Source organism: Mustela nivalis, assembly GCF_964662115.1.
Source record: "Mustela nivalis genome assembly, chromosome: 6".
NCBI lineage: Eukaryota > Metazoa > Chordata > Mammalia > Carnivora > Mustelidae > Mustela > Mustela nivalis.
Window position 1 is genome coordinate 75,931,364 of NC_139025.1, and position 21,818 is coordinate 75,953,181.

Here is a 21,818-nt window from a genome sequence, read left to right on the forward strand (position 1 = left end):
GTTCCTATGTGGGGGGCACCTGGGTGGCTCAGTGGGTTAAAGCCTCTGCCTTCGGCTCAGGTCATGATCCCAGGGTCCTGGGATCGAGCCCCGAATCGGGTTCTCTGCTCGGCAGGGAGCCTGCTTCCTCCTCTCTCTCTGCCTGTCTCTCTGCCTACTTGTGAGCTCTCTCTCTGTCAAATAAATAAATAAAATCTTAAAAAAAAAAAAAAAAAAGTTCCTATGTGAACAAGGAATAATCCTTAGACTGTAATTTGGCTCAATTTTTCTTGGCTATAAAATACCCAGTACTTCGAAGTCTAGATGTATTTCTTTTACTACTCCTTTCTCCCAAGTTTTCCCAACCTAATATTTAAACAAATATATTTTCCTCCTCAAACCAGTAACAGTTTATGGATCCTTTTACATGTTTTCATCCCCTAAGAAGAAAGGAAGGTTCACCGTAGGGGTCAGCTCCTGACCTGACTAGCAGCCACCTGGGTCCAATAACAAGCAAATTAACAGAACTGTACTGATGCAGATGTTAAACTGCAGGCATTTTGTGTAACTGCCCGAGACAGGTCTGGCTTCCATCTGTTCTACTAGGCATCTCATTTGGTTTAGCAATTATCCTGGATTTTTTTGTTTTTTTGTTTTTGTTTTTAATCAAATTATTATTATTGTTGTTATTACTAAGTTTGGTAAATGTCCACTTGATACTTCCAACTTAAGAAACTAAGCTTATGAGGTATCTTCAGGGTATATCTTTCTCAATTAAAAATAATACACTCTGTTGGGGCACCTGGGTGGCACTGTGGGTTAAAGCCTCTGCCTTCAGCTTGGGTCATGGTCCCAGGGTCCTGGGATCAAGCCCTGCATTGGGCTCCCTGCTCAGCGGGGAGCCTGCTTCCTCCTCTCTCTCTCTCTGCCTGCCTCTCTGCCTACTTGTAATCTGCCTGTCAAACAAATAAATAAAATTTTTAAAAAAAATACACTCTGGGCATCTGAGTGGCTCAGTTATTAAGCATCTGCCTTTGATCATGATCCCAAGGTCCTGGGATGGAGCCCCACGTTGGACTCCCTGCTCTGAGGGAAGCCTAGTTCTCTCTCTCCCACTCCCACTGCTTATGTTCTCTCTCTCTCTCTCTCTCTCTCATGGTCTCTCTCTGTCAAACAAATAAATAAAATCTTTAAAAAAAAATAATACACTCTACAGAGAAGATTTAATAGAAGGTATAAGTACTTTCAAATATATTAACTATCAAATGCAGTTTCAAAGAAACTGGCAGGCAATTTGGGGGGTAAAAAGAAAAATTAGGGGGACGCCTGGGTGGCTCAGTCGGTTAAGCCACTGCCCTTGGCTAAGGTTGTGATCCCAGGGTACTGGGATTGAGTCCCACATAGGCTCCTTGCTCAGCAGGGATCCTGCTTCTCTCTCTGCCTCTGCCTGCCACTCTGCCTGCTTGTGTGTGCGCTCTCTCGTTCTCTCTCTCTCTCTGACAAATAAATAAATAAATAAAATCTTTAAAAAAAAAAAGAAAGAAAGAAAAATTAGGAACATTTGGAAAAAATAGTCCCTTCATAAAAATACCAATGACATGGTATTTGAGACAGATAAGGGTAAGAAATTGATAAAAGCATATGAGCACATACCAAGAGTAATTATTTAGCATATACTGTTTTTTAATGCTTAGACAATCATTATAAAAAAGTTTTTACTGTGATTCAACAGAATTTATTTTTGAGGTTTACAGTATATAATAAAGCCAATCTCTTAGTCAATAAATATTAAAAAAAAAAAAAACTAATTATTTTGTGTATCCGCTCCCTTTACTTTCAAAAGTGTTCCAGTATAGGCCATAAATTCAATAGTCATCCTACTACTACGGCACTATAATGGACGAGATAATGTTAGAGGCGAAGGCAATGTTGTGTCACCCAGGTTCTATAGGTTTGGAACACAATAGTCCTTGCAATGACGGAAGAGCTTACTCTAACACATTGCTCTTTATCTCAGAGTAAACTCTGTCCCACAAAGCATGTTTATAATATGGCTGAAAGAATAATAAAATCAAAATTAAAAAAGAATAATAAAATAAATACCCACAAACACAGTGTCCAGCTTCAGAAAGAGAACATTAGAAGGACTCACATGTTCCCCTTTCCAGCTGCATCTCCTTCCCCCAACGAAGCAGCTACTGGACTGCATTTGGAATTAACCATTCTCTTGCTTTCCCCTATAGCTTTACATTACATGTACACATCCTTAACAGGTTTAGGTCTGTTCTTTTTTTTTGTACTTTATACAAATGACTCCTACAGCATATATCTTTTAGCGACTTGCTCAACTTTTTTTGAGTCCATGCTTAGAGCTGTACTTCTTACATTTTCATTTTTGTATAGTATTTCATTGTATAACTGAACACTTGACTGAACTTGCTTTTTCCCCTGTTTTTCTGCTATAAACAATCTCGTTACCTATTTCCTGGTATACATGTGCAAGAGTTTCTCCAAGTTACTGAAACCTAGGAATGGGAATTGCTGGGGAAAGTGTATAGTAATACTCAACTTCACTGGGTAATGTTAAACTATTTTCAAACTGGTTCTACCAATTCACATTCCTAGAAGATTCAGCGCATGATGATTCACATTGCTCATCCTTGCTAACAGGTTAGCTGTTAGCTAATTGTTGGTCCTAATGGTTCCTTATCTATGTTGCCATTATCCTTGTATATATCTCCATATTAACCATAGATTGTACCTAAGTATCTTCAAGACTTAAGGGTTTAACTGATATTTATCAACGTACAATGGTAAGAGATTATTTCCCAAAGAAGCAGATAGAATAATTTACTACTGAATGGTGGTAACATAACTAAAGAAGCCAGTAAGAATGCAGGTGTAAAGAAAATGTGGGTCATCAAGCAAGATCTGGCCACGTTCAGTGAGCACAAGGGAGTCATGACATCCTGACCAACAGATGTGACTGGCTTGCTCTCATTCCAATTACAGTGCTGGTATGGAGAAGCAGCATCAGGCAACCAAAGCCTGATATCATTTGACATTTACATCACTCAATTACTTTCCTTTATTCTTCTACATGTTCACCAAGTAATCTTCTTATTAAAACTTGGGCTATTCACATAGCTTTCCTCACTGTAAATTACTAAATGGTATTTTGGCTTATGTACCAATCTCTTATGAGTGTGGTTAGTATGGGTCACTTTTTTAGGAGATTAGGCACTTATTGGTGGATTGAGATCAGGTCTCTATAAAAGTAAAGCTGAGGACCACCATGTGAAATCCTAAGCATAGACTGGCTGACCAGCAACTCCTAAAGGTATCTATCTCCTATCAAACCTACAATAACACTGCATTAGAAGTCATCATTCATCTGTCTTCCCTGCTAGACACTGTAAGCCCCCGAAGAGCAGACATTCCCGCCTATGTCTCATTCTTCTGAGTTGCCATCACCAGGGACAGCACCTGATGCCAGATAATTAAACCAAATTTGACTGAATTGGATCATATATCACCTCCCTTTGCCCTTTTTAGTAGTTCCCTCTTCCTCCCCCAGATATCTAGAGTCCCTCCGGCTCCCTAACTCTACTCTCTTTACCATAATTCAAAAAGCACTGACAATTCGTTTTTGATACTTCTGTCAATCCTGTGCAGCCTCTGCATTACTCACTTTCTCTTCCCTCAGTGTCAGCCCATTTTGGCTTGATATTCAGAGTTCTCCACTATCTAATCTTCCCCAGTTAAAACAAACACATCTAGCTTTCAGAGCTCTGTAATTAAATATAAACCCTGATGAAAATTTTATTTTCTTTTGGGTAAAGAAATGAGTTTCGTCCTCAGGAGGCACCAAGCCTCACTGTTCAGATTTACTAGGCTCAAGACTGTGTGTCTGTTCCTCACTGGCTTCTCCTAGGATCCCTGGGTACTGAACCAAGGTGCCCTACCACATCAGAAAGTTTTCTCTCAAGAGCCCAGATGAATATTTGTTTTCCAGTATATGTGCTGTTCACTCAACAAATAATTTTGAGCATCCTCTCTATCAGGAATTGACTTGTTCCAGACAATGGACAAGCACAGTATACAAGACAGACAAGTTCCTTGCTCCATTTTGAAGGTGGCATACAGACAAAAAATGACAAAGGAAAGAGATAATACCAGAAAACAACAAATACTGTAAGGAAAAGCCCCCAGACAATTTGCTACAGGGGAGATGAGGATCAGGAAGGTTACTGTAAGTAGTTCAGAAAGCTGTTCTGAAAGGTGACTTTTGAGCCGGGAACAAAAAGTCCCTAGCCACTCTCTCAGTCTAGGACTCTGCTATCTAGGTGAGAAACAATATTTGTAGGGTTGTAGCTGCAGAGATGGAGAGAAGTGAATAAAAGTGTGACACATTTTGGAAGCAAACTAAAAGGACTTGTGCACAGATTGGTTGTAAGGGGTAAGGACAAGAGATGCACTAAGGGATGTTAATTTCAGTTAATAGTTAGTATTATTTTTTTGTTCTATACCTATTTTTTCCGAGAGTTTAATATGGCCCTGCAACACCTCTATTTCTCAGTCTGGTTAAAAAAAAAAATTTCTTGGTTAACATTTTCATAATGGCTTTGAGATCCACGCTGTGAACTGTTCACAATTTTTGAACGAATTTTTGAACAAACAATTTTTGGACAAATTTTTTAATACTAACCAATGAACTAAAAAGACAAACCAACTGTAAATTACTAAATAAAACAATGGCTCGCTATGGCCTTTAAATATATTTTTATGCTAAACTAAGGCACATGTCTTTGTTAATATCATTTCTGGTATAATCTTTTGCAAAGAGCTAAAACTAAAAAGTGAAACAAGCATATAATTTGTCATGATTTTTTAAAAACGTTACACAATTACTCTTTCTAATTTATTTTCTTTCCAATATTTTGCATTAGGATCACATAGGTGGCAGGGGTCCTGGGATCAAGCCCTATATTAGGCTCACTGCTCAGCAGGGAGTTTGCTTCTCCCTCTTCCTCTGCCCCTCCCCTCCCTCTACTTGTATTCTCTCTAAGCCCTGGTCAACTACTGATTTGCCTCTATTTCTAAAATTTGGTTTCAAAAGTGTTACATACATAGAATCATATAATATGCAACTTTAGGAACTGATATCATTAAACATAAATCTCTAGAGATTCATCCAAGTAGCTGTATCAATAGTTCATTCTTTTGTTTTTTAAAGAGACTTTTTTTTTTTAAGATTTTATTCATTTATTTGACAGACAGAGATCACAAATAAGCAGAGAAGCAGGCAGAGAGAGGGCGAAGCAGGATCCCTACTGAGCAGAGAGCCCAATGTGGGAATCAATCCCAGGACCCTGGGATCATGACCTGAGCCAAAGGCAGAAGTTTAACTCACTGAGCCACCCAGGTGCCCCATTCTTTTTTTTTTTTTTTAAGATTTTATTTATTTCTTTGCCAGAGAGAGAGCGCATGTGCACAAGCAGGGGAGCAGCAGGTAGAGGGAGAAGCAGACTCCCTGCTGAGCAAGAGCCCGATGTGGGACTCCATCCCAGGACCCCAGAACCTGAGCCCAAGGCAGATGCTTAACCGACTGAGCCACCCAGGAGTCCCAGTTCATTCCCTTTTGTTGTATTCCATGGTATGTATGTACTACAGTTTAACCATTTAGATACTGAAAGCCATCAGGTATGATTCCAGTTCTTGACTATTACAAATAAAGTGTCAGTGAACATTTGTGTACAGATTTTTATGTGATAATTAGTCAAATCATGTTAATTCTATTGCTCACAATCTTCTAATGGCACAAAATAAAATAAGAGAATAAAAGCCAAATGGTCTAGAAGGCCCTACATGATCTCCCTGCAAGCCCCAACTCATTTTCAACCATTTCAAACTGGGCAAATACTGCCTCAGGGCCTTTGCACTTAATGTTCCTTCTGCCTAGCACACTCTTCCCTAACACAGCTAAATAACCTGCTCCCTCACTTCCAGAAGGTCTCCACTTAAGTGTCAACTGATTAGAGAAGTCTTCTCTGTTTATTATATACAAAAGATGAACCCCACAGCTCCTCCCACACCAGTGCATCAGGCAACCTCTTCTTACCCTGTATTTCCCTCTATGTTATTACTTGACATTACATATTTATTGATTCACTGTGTTCTGTCACTAAAATCTAAATTATATTCAAGCAAAGCCTTTGTTTTGTTCACTCCTGTATCCTCAATAGAGTACAGACTGTGGCACATGCTAAGTAAGAAAAAATGGCCAATATAATTAATTTCAATGCTAACAGTGAACTTACAGAAGTCATAGAAGTTAACCTGGAGTTGGGGTACCTGGGTGGCTTAGTCAGATTCCTGGGATTAAGCCCCACATCAGGCTGCCTGCTCAGGGGAAGCCTGCTTCTCCTTCTCCCTGGGCTGCTCTCCCTGCTTGTGCTCTCTCACTCATGCTCTCAAATAAATAAAATCTTAAAAAAAAAAAGAAAAAGAAAAAGAAAAAGTTAAACTGGAGTTACACTAACCTCTTAACTTTATATGAAAGTAACTTTGTTTTAGGATGGTTCTTCCTGGATCAGATCTTCCTAAATTAGGAAGCTATTTAAGAAATAAAAAAATCAAGGGGCGTCTGGGTGGCTCAATCAGTTGAGTGTCTGCCTTCAGTGCAGGTCATGATCCTGGAATCCCAGGATAGAGCCCTATGTCAGGCTTCCTGCTCAATAGGGAGTCTGCTTCTCCCTCTCTCTCTGCCCCTCCCCCCAATTGTGCTCACTTGCTCTCAAATAAAATCTTATTTAAAAAAAAAAATTAAAAGAAAAAAAATAAATGTTTATTTCTTTTTTACATCAAAAATAGAAAACTTAAACCCTCGATTAATATGACTCACTCCATATTCTTAAGTTTTTCGTGTTAAATTGCTAGGCCTAAGTTCTTCAAAATTTGCCTTTTATTTTAAAAGTTGTATTTATTTGTTTAAGTAATCTCTACACTCAACATGGTGTTCACACTCATGACCCCAAGATCGAGTCCCATACTCCCCCAACTGCGCCAGCCAGATGCTCCCCAATTTGCCTTTTTTAAACTTACACACATACACACACACACACACACACACACACACACACACACCCGGCACGGCTAAACTAAAAAATGATGAAACTGCCAAGTGCTGACAAAAAGACATGAAACAACTGAAACTCTCATAAGTTGCTAGTGGAACGCAAATGGATTCAACTACTTTGGAGAACAATCTGGCAGTGTCTCAGAACTAAACACACTCATAACATAATAACACAGGAATTTCTTATGTCCAAGGGATACTACTGTTTGTTAATAAAATAAGATAAACAAAAATCTTATGCAGCTTTATTCATAATATCCCCAAACTAGAAATGATGCAAATGCCCATTACCAGGAGAATACACAAATGGATTGTGGTACAGTCTTAAATAGAGCACTCACAGTAATAAAGTTCTGGACATGTAAAAACATGAGTGAACTTAACATGTATTATGTTGAAAGAAATATAAAAAGCTAGACATTAAATACATACTGCATGTTTTTATTATAAATGAAATTCAAGAAGAGGCAAAAATAATCCATGGGGATGGAAATCAGAATAGCTATTGGGGGGTTACTGATTAGGTATGGACATTAGAGAACATTCTGAGGTGATGAAAATAGTTATATCTTAAACTGAGTGACAGTTATACAAGTATATACACATGCATTAAATTTATTAAGCTGATCACTTAAAATTTTCTTCCTTTACTCTAAGTTACATATCAAAAAATCAAATAATATACTTGCTTTGTGCAAGTAATGACATGTACTTGATGTTGAGGATTCAAGTTCCCACAAACAGAAAAGGCTGATTTTTCTGTAGCCATGGTAACAAACAGTCATCAAAAACCCCCAAAACCAAAACCAAGGATTTGCCTTTGCAAGCCAATCAATCACTGGCAGCTTCTCATTTCTGAAGGTCAGCCAATCAGGAAGAGCCTTACTCCATTAAGCACTCTTCAGTGGCAACCAATGAACAGACTCACCCAAATAACCATGCTTCTCTGTATGATGTCATTTTGCCCTTGGAAAATTTTGCCAGTTCCAGAATTCCACACTTCCCAAAACCCTATATAGAAAATTGGTCTCCTTGTTCAGGCTATACCTAGCCAGCACAGCTTTCCCTTATTATAGCTTAGTATTGTTTAGCTTTATCTTCTTGTTTCAGATACTGGCTACTGATTATCTTATTATAGTCTTATTATCCTTTCATGCTAAAGTGAACTTTTAGTCATTACTTGTGTTTAATTCAAATAAAAGTATTTCAGTGTTGATACATAGTAGCTAATAGTAGTTAGGATCAAAATATTCTCTCTAGACAAATACCCATCTAATCATTTAAACTGGATTACAGCTCACCATCCAATAACTCCTAAGTATCTGCTTCAATTTGCTTTCAAGAAAAAAAAAAATTAAAATCAACATTGCCTTTTTTTGTTTGAATCTGGCTTCAGAATTAATCCAGAAACAATTTTAAAGTAAATTAACTCTGTCTGAAGATTTTAACATTTAAAGCATCTAAAATGTTCTCTTATTTAAATGCTAGGCTTGAGTTTCATCTCTGCTGGTTTGAGGAACATTCCCTGTGACAGAGAAGGCTAGAGTAAAAGAGAGTCGTCTGTTCCTTCCTGGCATTATCAAAGCAGAGGCTGAGTATGAATATCTGTCAGGGACAGTGTACAGCTGCTTCCTCAGCTAGAAGGGAGTTGAAGAGTCTCATAAGATCATTTCCCCTTTATGAGCTAATGGTCTTAGATAACACTAATTATAACCAGAACATGTACTTTGTGTCCACTGCATCCAAAGTACTATGCATGGCGTTTACCTTCTAAAAAGTAAAACAATTTTATTTTTAGTTATACATATGTATTACTTTTATAGCAAATAAGATTTTTTTAAAGAGAAAAAATTGGATGCTAAATCCATCCTTCTGCTCACTACATCTTTTACACAATGAGGCCTAAAAGGCAGTACATGAAATAATTTTGTGAAGTTCCTGGGATGCTATGATTGACCCAGATGAGGACACATCTGAATGAGGTAGCTGCTTTGCAGACAGACGTTTGAGAAAATGGTAGCTGATTATGCTGTGTAAAATTCCATGAAAAGAAACCAACCCATATATGAGATTAGCTAAGTAGCCCCATCCTTCCTGCCATTGCTACTGACACCACCGCAAATTTCGAAAAATGAGATCTACAGATCTCATAAAGAAAGAAAATAAAATGTGAAGTCTGAAGGCAACCCAGAAAAACTTGTTAGGGCGAGAAAAAAGAAGAGATTTCATTAGAAGCAGGTCACTTAGGGCATCCCGAAAGCACAAAGCAGCCAGATAATTTCTGTGACTATTACAAGAAAATACTTCACACATTACTCATACAACTACAAAAACCACCTCTCGACAAAACTGACAGACTCTGTGGCTCCCATGTACCCCCACTTCCTTTTCTGGTTCAAAGCAGCAAAGCCAGCTCCCAGTCCTGACCCACCTCCTCTCTTTTTATACTTCTTGGTGTTGTTGTGGCATCAGAAATACAGGGCAAGGTCAGAGTGGAACCCACTCTGCGCACACCACTGGTGAATGCCAAAACAGCCACACCCTTAGCACACCCAGTTTCTCAGAACCAAATATTTTTCAGCCTTCTCCTTTTCCTCCTTCTTCTTTTTGGTTTAATAGATTGGGTAGGTTAGGAAAAGCTGAAGCTTTTAAAAAAATTGTTGCAAACTCAAAAAATCTTAAAATAGCAATTACATCATATGAACAAGTTTCTCGGGGTAAGAAGGTTACAGAGCTCTTTATCTTTGCTGGTTAACCTAAAAGAGCCTTCTACCAGTCATACTGTGGACAAAACCAAATATGAGATGAGGTAGTTTGGGGGAAGCTTAACAGTGCTCAGCCATCAATCAAAACGCTGAATCCATTCCAAGTATATAATGGTGAGGGCCTTCTTTCTCTTTCTCTCCCAAAGGGAAGTATCGCTATGACTCATTCCTCCTCTACCAAGAATTTTCTTAATCCACCAAGTTAGTAAGCATTGAACTATATACAAAATCTTAAAATAAACTAGGCTAGGTATAAAAGAAATCATGCTGAGAGCAAGCTGAATTTCATGCAGTGAATAAAAGGTGAATGGTAACATCTTTCCTCAGTTTCATCCCCTCTGAATTTCCTGGGCTTCAGACCAGATTCTTTACTTCTCTTCATACCGAAAAGCTCTCCTTTTTCAACCTCACCAACTACTGTATCTTCAAATCAATATATATTTGTATGCATTTATGAAGTGCCTATTATTATATTTAATGTACTGTCCTGCGGAAGGGGGAGCAATGAACTGGAGGGGTAGGACATGGATAGAGAAAGGGACCGTGGGACAGGAGGAAAAGAATCTGAGAAAATTTATAAAACAGATTCTTGTTTTTTTTCCTCCCCACTTTAAAAATGCTTCTCCAAATGGAATTTAAGACATCACAGGAATCAAAGACGGTACAAATAGGGCATAAAGACTATAATAATCATAGACTTAATGTTAAATGTAGGTACCTACTTAATAGTGTCAATTTTGATACAGTGTTCCTCTCTCTCAGTTTTCAAAAGTGGTGACCAGAAAAGTTGGGTATACAGCAGAAGTAAATCTGATTCCTTCTCAGACCCTCCTGCCCCCTTGACACAGAGTGTACCCTGGGCAGCACACTGCAAAGAAGCCATCACTGGGATGTCTCTTCTTTCTCCACTCTACCTTTTCATCCAAGGGTATGCAGAACCCTATTCTCTAGCAATGCTATACCAACAACTGTGCCACAATAAAGATTAAGAAGCAAACTGCTGTTAAACTGAAAATGGGTTTATACAGAAAAATATACTTCCAAATGAGAAACTATCCTGGGAAAAATCAACAAAATGTGCCTGGATGAAGATATACATGATGGTTGTTAGCCACACCTGCATGGCTGCTGATTAACAGTTAAGAAGGCTTGGAAATACTCTGTATGAAAGCTGCCCCAGCATTCTATAGACTGTAAAAAGGTAAGGTTTTAGTAAAACATGGGAGAAAGTGCTCTAAGGGCTTACCACAACTGATTTAAACCACCAAAATAAACCTACAAGATGTGGAAAATGGCAGAGAGAGTATTTTTTATATGAAGATTTCCCAAATCAATGTTTAAAAAATACTAGTGAGCACACAGTATAGAGTACTATTGTTATTTGTATTTATTGTATTATTTGTAATTGCAAAATAATACACTATCTTGACCAAAATGGCAAGCATTACAGTAGACAAATGTCTAAAATAAAAAATTCTTTTTTTTTAAAGATTTTTATTTATTTATTTGACAGACAAAGACAAAGATCACAAGTAGGCAGAGAGGTAGGCACAGAGAGAAGAGGGGAAGCAGGGTCCCTGACGAGCAGGAAGCTGAAGCAGGGCTCAATCCCAGGAACCTGAGATCACGACCTGAGCCGAAAGCAGAGGCTTTAACTCACTGAGCCACCCAGGTGTCCCTAAAATAAAAAAAAATCTTAAAGTATCTCCTTATCCTGTGTCTCATGTTTCTAGTGTTTTAATCCTTCATGACTAGATTTTGTTTTGAACCAAAAACTGATCTTCAAATAAAATGCATTCTTTCTAAATAAAATTCTACTTTTCCCTCCTTTCTGAGGAGAGTGAGTCTGGCTGATTATAATAGGGATACAATAGTATAAAGTTCTAAAAATTAAATGGGAAAGCCTTCAGTCTTAAAAATAGATGAAAAGAAAATTCTCAATTTTAGATAGACTATGTAACTCCAGCCCCTATACTCTGCCAAAATAAGGACAATCCTATCTTAGACTCTCTTGACAAATACTTCTGAGTCTTTCCCGAAGATACAATAAACGGTGACAAACTTAAGTACCTGCCAGAATTCAGTTGTTTTTTTTTTTAAGATTTTATTTATTTGACAGAGAGAGAGATCACAACTATCCAGAGCGGCAGGCAGAAAGGGAGGGGGAATCAGGCTCCCCGCTGAGCAGAGAGCCCAATGAAGGGCTCGATCCCAGGGATCATGACCTAAGTTGAAGGCAGAGGCTTTAATCCACTGAGCCATCCATGTGCACCCAGAATTCAATTATTACTCAAGGAGGAAAAACAACCCAAAAAATCCAGAAGGAATATCAGAATTCTTAGGGAGAAAATGCCTAGCACTTAGCTCCTAGCACTGAACTGGGCTTAAGAGCTCTGTGACTGGGGCGCCTGGGTGGCTCAGTGGGTTAAGCCTCTGCTTTCAGCTCAGGTTGTGATTCCAGGATCCTGGGATCGAGGCCTGGGATGGAGCCCTGAGTCGGGCTCTCTGCTCAGTGGGGAGCCTGCTTCCTCCTCTCTCTCTCTCTCCCTCTCTCTCTCTCCGCCTGCCTCTCTGCCTACTTGTGATCTCTGTCTGTCAAATAAATAAAATCTTTAAAAAAAAAAAAAAAAAGAGCTCTGTGACTATGAGCAAGTCACCTCCCTTCTCAGTTTGCTTGGGTAGATAAGGAATAACCCAATCATGGCCTCAGTTCTGACAATGGACTCATCCATGTGCACAGTGGACACTGCAAATCAAACAGCCTGTTCCTCAGGGAGCATAGACTCCACCTCAGTCCTTAAGCAAGCCACTACCAACAGATGAGAAGTGGCAAGAGGACGAAGCTTGTTCACTTTAACCCTGGGCTCGTGGGCCTCCAGTTTTTTTCTAGCTGTAATAGTCCATCAACTTAAGGAAACCCTATTTAACTCAACCTTGAAAAAAATAGTAACTTGCCCTCATCATTGCCAAGATGAACAATGTAGAAGTAGGAAGGAAATATATGAAAAGCTGAATCATGCTAGATAAGCACAAAAACAATAAAGTAAAATACTTCAGGAAAGGGACTTGAAAAACCAGGACAGATTAAACAAAAAGAAAAGTAAATAATGAACTCAAACATGGGCCAATGTTGTGTAATAGAGAAAAAGAAATTAAAGCAGAATGACCGTATTAATAAATGCTCTTCTGAAAAGTCACCAAATAAAGCAAATTTCTATCATTTCCTATTTTCCTGTAATAAAATAGACATGGTTTATGAAAACATGTATTCCCAAGACAACATAAATTATATGAAAGCAAAACAATTTTAATCACAAAATATAAATTTTATTAATACAGTAAAAATTCTAAAGTAGCACAGTCATTTCTGCCTTGTTCTTTATTTCATTTTCTTTTTAAATTTAAAAGTACCTAACTATTGTCACTATTTTTATTAAATTTTAAAACCAAGAAAATCAAGAGTATGACAGTACTGAAAGATATTACCAAGACTTAAGAGTAAGGAAAATAGATCAAGATTTGAAATTTAGGAAAGAGATCTTTGGGAAACAAACTTCATAAAGGGTTCAGTTTCAGACAGTGATATTCTAATGAACTTTTAGAGAGGTCACCCAACCCCATTATTCATCTACATCCATTCCTCAAATGTGGTCCACTTTTCTCCTTTAGCACAAGAAACTGCAAGGGTTTTTGTGGCTCAGGTCATTATTTACCAGGAGAGTCCTGGGATTGAACCCTGTGCCATCATTCATCATGTTCCCTGCTCAGTGGGAAGTCTGCTTCTCCCTCTGCCCCTCCCCCTGCTTGTGCTCTCTTTCTCTCAAATAAATAAAATAAGAAAGACCGAGAGGGAAGGAGAAAGAAAAGGGAAGAGAAGAAACGAAATGAAACTGTAAGGGTTAACAAATGACTCCTAAGATGCTTCCAGATCTGAGTCTAAGATCATTCAACTTTTAAAAATGGGTGTCTTAGGAATAACTCTGGAAAGATTCACAAGAACCAAAGACAAACTGGAAAACTAAGTTTGGGAGAGTCTCTCTCTCTGTATATATACAGTGGTCACTATATACCCGTGGTCTCTTTTGAGTTATGTTTCATATGCATTTATTTTATTTTGAACTTAAAGAACCTATCAGCTGTTGCATTGTGATGCTGTATATGAAAAAATAGTAACAAACACTGTCTTTGACTTTTGAATTACGCATGTCACACACAGGAATAGCGAAGGTATTTTGGTGGAAAAGCAAAACAACAAAAAGCATTAGCCATCAGAGTCCTGGTAAAAGAATTTCAGAATATTAATTAAGAAAAAAACTAACAATCTATGAGACCAATATTAAAACCATTTAAAGAGTTTTAGGAGGTTTTTTCCTTTTCCCTAAAGAAACATCAAGAGAATAACTAACTTTTCTGAAGTTCTGCTCAGGCCTTCAAAGCCTTGAGTTTCTGGACCCTGCCCCTTCCAGGAACAATTCCAATACCTAGCGAAATTTCTGGAGGCTTATAAAGAGAGGAAGTAAAAACAATGCTTTTACCAAGCCCTCTCTCCCAGGGACAAGAAAACTCCTAGTCTGACTCTAAGCTTTCATTCTCCCACTCTAACAATCTGGCGTACGGTCATTTAACTATGCTTCCTCTAACAGTGCTTTTACATTTCATTCTTTTGCTTAAAATTTTTGATTTGTTAGGTGTTTGTATTTTAATAGTTTGTCAGGTGATTTTGGTAAAACTCCACCTTCCTTTCACTAAGAATTACTAGGAATCCTCTGCTCTAACCTGACTGGCTTCCTCAGGGTCTCACAAATAAGTTCACTACACCCCTTTGCCTCATTTGTTTCATACAGTGGTGTGTATTTCTCTTCAACAATCTTTCCTATTCCATCCTCAAATTTCACTTCTCCATTCTATCCATATCTGTACATGCTACAAACACTAGCTGAAGTCCAACCTCTCCGAAGCCCTTCCTAGCTCTTCCAACCCTACTTGGTCTCTTTTCTACTCTGAAGGTCAACAATGCTTCACCATTTGGCCCCAATATTTGTCACTGATTCAAGGGTCTGGTGCCCGGACCGGTATGAACACAGGCTCCTCCAGACCATGGCTCACTCCAATATGGTGAAGACATTTCATACACCTTCAGAGACACAGCACACTTTTGATTTTTAGAGATACCACCAGTTTTGCTCTAATTAATTTCAGGAGCCTGGGGATATAACAAGCTTTGCTATAGCAATTAAATTAATTTTCAGACTAACATGGAAAAGCAGTTATAATGTCTGAAAAGGCACATGTCCACAATATTGTCTTGATGTCTCAAAAGGGAGAAGCGGACTACAGAACTGATCAAAGAGATTGTAGATCCTGGAGTTAGGGTATAATTCTCTTCAGGTAGAGAATATTAAGAAAGAATGAGTTCCATCAGTCAACAGTTAGGCAAAAAAGGAGCCATTCTTCAAGACAATGGCACTAACCCCACCCCAACCTTGACTCCAAGTCCCAAGTGTAGAGAACCTCATTCTTAACAAGTTACTAGAATATTTAGAATGAATAACTGAAGCCAATACCTGAATACCAAGAGATGTGATACTTGTAAATAACCACATGGCAGCTAGGAGCAACATCCACACAGACCAGCTATATGATCTTGTGAACAGAAAAGGGCAAGTTGACTATCATCTTCTAGACCACATTGAGCACTGAAGTGTTTCTGATAGGAAAAGTTATTTGGTATTATTTAACTGTACACTTATAATGGATGATTTTATAGTATGTAAATTATACCTCAATAAAATTGTTTAAAACAGATTTAGTGACTTGAGCTGGAGTATCTGCATGTGGTGAAGCACCTGACAGTCCAGTAAGACAGGATATCACAGGTTTTTATTTGGACTTTAAGACAGAAGGCAAAAAAAAAAAAAAAAACCCTGGTATAAAAATAAATTTTTCATGTTACTAAGATAGGAGAGTTCCTTATAAATAATAAAAACTACAAAAAATAACCTTTGAAAAATACATGCACACATACTATAAAAACCAAACCACATAAAACTACTGAAATAATGAGGACCAGATAGCTAATGGGAATAATTTCTAGGAAAGGAGAAATGGAAGGGAGTGGGGAGGAAAAGAAAAACTAATATTTAAGACTGATGATAGCTCAAAAAAAGAAAGAAAAGAAAAAAAAAAAACAGAACTGATGAAAGAAGGGATGTCTTAGGAATCATTGCTATTGGCCAAGAAGCTTGGTTACTGCCCTCAGGGTCATAAGGTTTGCCTTGGCACAGTTCTTTTAAAAGGAGCTGATGGACAGTTTTCCTGTAATAGTAGACAAGGGGACTCAAGAGAGCCACACAGAATTAAAGGCAATTTAAGGCAAGGAAAAGGGGAGGTTGCTGAGAGGACCCAAAACAAAAGTTCAGGATAATATTTCTCAAATTAACAATTGTCATATCAACTGTGGGAAAAAATTATATGTGTATATATACGTGTATATATATATACATATTATGTATATATATGTACATATATATGCATATATATATATATATATATATATATATATATATAATTAGATTTTATTTACTCATTTGAGAGAAAGAGAGAGCATACAAGCAGGGGAAAAGGCAGAGGGAGAGGGAGAAGCAGGTTCCTCACCTAGTCAGCCAGGAGCCCAATGTGAGACTGGATCCCAGGCCCTGGAGATCATGACCTAAGCTGAAGGCAGATCCCTAATCATCTGAGCTGCCCAAGCACCCATGAAATTGATTTTTAAGTGATAGAATAAGACTATACCTTACATCTTAAAAACATACTTCTTTCATTTGCCTGAGTTTCTCAAATTAACAAGGAATCCAGATGCCATATCCTGATACGGAAGCAAAAAAAAAAAAAAAAAATCAACTTTTATCTGCATACCTACTATATGCCAGGTACTTTACTATATACATCACCTCATACTAATTCTGAAAAATATTACTATCCCTGTATCATAAATGAAGAAACTGCAACTCAGACAATAAAGTGCCTGCCCAAGGATATACCTTCTTTCTCAACAGTGGATGTGAGATTTGAACCTGACCCCAAAATCCATGGTTTTTAAACTGTATCATGCTGCCTCTATAAAATACTTTCTACCAAGGTTTTACTTTTATGTTACAACACACTACACAGTAACAGAAACAAATTACTAAAGTGAGAGTAAATGGCAACAAGAAGCCACAGCTAGAGGCAAAAGAGAAGGACAACCTATAAAATTAAAAAAAAAAAAAAAAAACAACACAAAATTGTGGAACAATGTAATGCAATTACTAACAGCCTATAAATCAAAAACCTCAGAAGACAAATCAGTAGCACAGAATAATACCCAATGCACACAATGAATTCTCAATTTTATATCCTCCAAATCATCTTGGTTAAACTAAGTTTGAAGGATTCCATTTAAGAATTTCATTTCATCAACAAATGGTGCTGGGAAAACTGGACAGCTACATGCAAAAGACACCACTAGACTACTTTCTTTCACATACACAAAAATAAACTCAAAATGGGTTAAGGACCAAATGTGAGATCTGAAACTATTAAAATCCTTGAAGAGAGCACAAAACGTAATTTCTCTAACATCAGCTGTAGCAACACATTTCTACATACGTCTCCAGAGGCAAGGGAAACAAAAGCAAAAATAAACTATCAGGACTATGACAAAATAAAAAGCTTCTGCATGGCAAAGGAAATAATCAACAAAACTGAAAGGCAACCCACTGAAAAGAAAATATTTGCAAAATATATATTCAATAAAGGGTTAGTACCCAAAATACATAAGAAACTGATACAAATGAACACCCCAAATTAACAAATAACCCAATTAAAAAATGGGTAGAAGAACATGAACAGACTTTCTCCAAAGAAGACATACAGATGGCCACAGACACATGAAAAAATGCTTAACATCACTCATCATAGGGAAATGCAAATTAAAACTACAATGAGATACCGCCTCACAGCTGCCAGAACGTCTAAAATTTAAAAAAAAAAAAAAAAACACACACACACACACACAAGAAACAACAAGTGCTGGTGAGGATGTGGAGAAAAAGGTACCCTCTTGCATGGTGGGAATGCAAACTGGTGCAGCCACAATGGAAAACACTATGGAGGTTCCTCAAAAAATTAAAAAAGAACTACCCTACAACTCAGCAATTGTACTACTAGGTATTTACCCAAAGGATACAAAAATATTGATATGGAAGCAGTCCAAGTGTCCATCAACAGATGAATAAAGAAGATGCGGTATACAATGGAATATTACACAGCCATAAAAAAGAATGAAATCTTACAATGTGCAACAATTAAATCTCCCCAGGTGGGTTTTGTATTCTAGGATGCTGGTGGGAACAGATGGTTACCAGAAGGGCAGGGAGAGGAATGGGTGAAATGGATGATGGAAATGAAATAGTACACTTACCATGAAGAAAAAGAAAGAAAAGAAGAAAGGAAGGAAGAAGATTAGGAAAAATTTTATAATACATTTTTACAAAAAATGACATTTAAAATAGTTTTGAAAAGATTTCAGTCTTCCCACAAAGATTTCAATTGGTAACCTTGGACAATATAGTGAACTATCTTTGTCCCTGTGTTCTCATCTGTGAAACAAAAATAATAATAGTACCTATCTCGTGGGCCTGATATATTAATTCATTAGATGAATTAATATAGGTATTAATATATTCTATGTTATATATTATATGAATATATATTAATATATTCTATGAATTAATATATGTATTAATTCATTAGATGAATAAATACATATAAATCACTTAGAATACTTATTGGCAGGTGTTCACTAAATGTTAGCTAATGAAGTCATTAATTATTCTCAAAGTTCATTTTAAGGAATACTTCATTAGTTCATATTACTATGCTGTAATCCATATAATGCAGTTAACTGCAGAGATTAGGTAAGAAAGATGAAGACTAAAAAAGAATACATAAAAGTGAGAGATGGATGTATACAAAGAGAACAGTAGAAGATAGGTGCCAAGTTACCACCTTGCCCACATTTCTACCAAAATTTATCAAAATATCTCTTTCCTCCTCAGGTTGTGAGCACTCTGAAGGCAGGTACTTTTATATTATTTTATATTTTACATTATTTTATGTCATTATTTATATTATACCATCATACTGCCTGCAACATAAGAGACACTAAACACGTGTATAATAAGGGGGGATCAGAAAGTTTTTGTTTTTTGTTTTTAATATTTTTATTTATTTGTCAGAGAGAGAGAGCAAGTGAGCAAAGAAGCAGGCTCTCCATGTAGCAAGGAGCCTGATGTGAGGCTCAATCACAACCTGAGTGGAAGGTAGCTGCTTAACCAAGTGAGCCACCCAGGCATTCCTGGGGATCAGTAAGCTTTGAGATCAATGATGGGAGTACCTGATTTAACCATATCCTAACTGGGCCAGGGGTTAGAGACAATAAAGACCTATTATCACTTTTTACTCAATAGATTATCAACACTCTATTTCCCTTTTCTTTCTGAACTAGAAAATTAATTTCTAAAATGTTTAAAAATAGTTAACTTGTTCTAAAATTAGATATCATTCAAATGATAAAACAAATTTCAGTAATTTATGTTAAATATTACAAATATTGCTCTGATTAGTCTGTTATCTCCAAGGTTAATTCTAATGGTCAAAAGGTCAGAGTTACAGCAATAAACAGACACTACATAAGAGACACACCTACTTTTTAGCTGTTAATCTGCCATGTGCAGTGCAGATACAAAAAAAATTAAAGGCACAGGTACCTCTGACCTCTGGTACCAAAATAAGCATGTTTGGAGATGACCAACCCTAAGCCCCCTTGTCTGGGACCAACCTTACCCCAGATCCTGTTTAGTATACAGGCTAAGCAACCATCAATTCCCCTCCCTCACAGATATTTGGTGCAAGGGATGGATATCCCTACCCCGGGCAGGAGAGCAGTCCAATTCTTCACCAGGAATATGGAAAGCTGGGAAACAAAACCTGAATTGAGAGATCATATGTCTCTGGTCTGGGGGCAGCATCACAGCAAGTTTAAGTCATATGCTGAAGCTAAGGGGAAAGCAAAAAACAAGAGAAAGCCAGTCCAAAAAGGAGATAATGAAGCAGGGCTGGGGCAAGGATGAGGGAGAAAGGCACTTGCCCTGGGTGCAAGATTTAAGAGGGCACCAAAGAAACCTCAGCGATCAAGAAAGGTAAATACTATAATGCAGTCTTAAAAAAAAATCCAGATTAGTGTCCTACAATGGAGCAGCGGCACAACAGAAAACTGAAGAAGAGTCCATGCAAGCTGCAGGCGGAGGAGGAAGTACAAAGGCTTTCCAAGTGCCGGCTCTGGGTTCCCAGCTGAGAACCCAGCTGTAAGGGAATTCAGCTATCTTAAAAACAATCCACTGCAATTCCCAACCCTGCCACCATACCTTCTGGAAACCTAGCTTAAGTGTCAGTCATTTTCCCTGAGGCCTAAAAACCTTGGCTAATGCATAATACACCTTTGGGAAAATGAGACATGCACATAAAACTACTTAAAAAAAATCAAAGCAAAATAAAATTAACTGATAAAAGAATGGGACTGGTAAATAGTGCTACAAAAGATCAGAGATCACTGTGGGTGGTAAGGGAAGGACAGATTTAGCTAGAGAGGAGAAGCATATACTAAGCAAAGAGATCAAAGTACGCGCAAGGGGTAGGGAAGGAATAGGAAAGGAGCCAGCAAAAGGACAGGAAAGGAAAAGGGAAGGAGTGATCCTCACACACCCTGTATTCTGACAAAGTAGTACAGTTCCTTGCTTTTCTGCCTCCAACCCTCAGATCACACTGCTCATTATATCTTTTCCCCTTTTCTCCTGTTCAAATCCTTTCATATCTTTCAGGGACAGTTCAAACAACATTTCTTTGAAGAGGCTTCCCTAGTATCCTTTTTTTTTTTTTAAAGATTTTATTTATTTATTTGACACAAAGATCACAAGTAGGCAGAGAGCAGGCAGAGAGAGAGGGGAAGCAGGCTCCCTGCTGAATGGAGAGCCAGGACCCTGGGATCATGATCTGAGCCAAAGGCAGAGGCTTTAACCCACTGAACCACCCAGGTGCTCCATCCCTGGTATTCTATTCAGAAGGAGATATATGCCAAAGTGAGGTGTTGGCAATGGGAAAAGACAAAAAGAGAAGAGGGTATGGCAAGGGGGAAGGCTAAGGAGCTGAATGCAATGATAAGCACTACTCTCTCTCTCTCGAGAGCAAACTATACCCAGGAGTTCACCTGGGATGCAGTACCATGTCTTAGAAGAGCAGAAAGATTGTTTGAATAGCCAAACTCTGGAAACAGCCCAGATGTCCATCAATAGTTGAACGGATAAAGAAGATGTGGGGTATCAGTCAGCCATCAAAAATAAAATAAAACAAAATCAAATCAAATCAAATCGTACCATTTGCAATGACACGGATTGAACCAGAGGGTATTATGTTAAGCAAAATAAGTTAATCAGAGAAAGACAATTATATTATTTCATTTATATGTGGAGTTTAAGAACAAAACAGAGGATCATAGAGGAAGGGAGGGAAAAATAAAATTAAATGAAATCAGAGACAAACTGTAAGAAACTCTTAACTATAGAGGAGGGAAGGTGGGTGGAGGAAGGGGTCACTGGGTTACGGGCATAAAGGAAGGCACTTGACGTAATGAGCACTGGGTGTTAAATGCAACTGATGAATCACTAAACTCTACCTCTGAAACTAACAATACACTATGTTAATTGGATTTTAAAAAAGATTGCTTGACAAAGAGTAATAATGAGGGCTCAAAGTGGCAAAGCAAAGGCAGGTGGAAAGGGTGTGCAGATGAATTACAAGGCCTTGGAGAGATGAAAATATGCATTTGACTTTCAAATTAT

The 21,818-nt window shown here is 37.8% G+C and overlaps 1 protein-coding gene across 1 annotated transcript in view; it reads right to left on the reverse strand.

Annotated features, from left to right (window-relative positions):
* Positions 1-21,818, reverse strand: part of TMOD3 (tropomodulin 3) — a 75,959-nt gene that overhangs the window by 46,221 nt on the left and 7,920 nt on the right. The gene's annotated exons all lie outside the window — the stretch shown is intronic.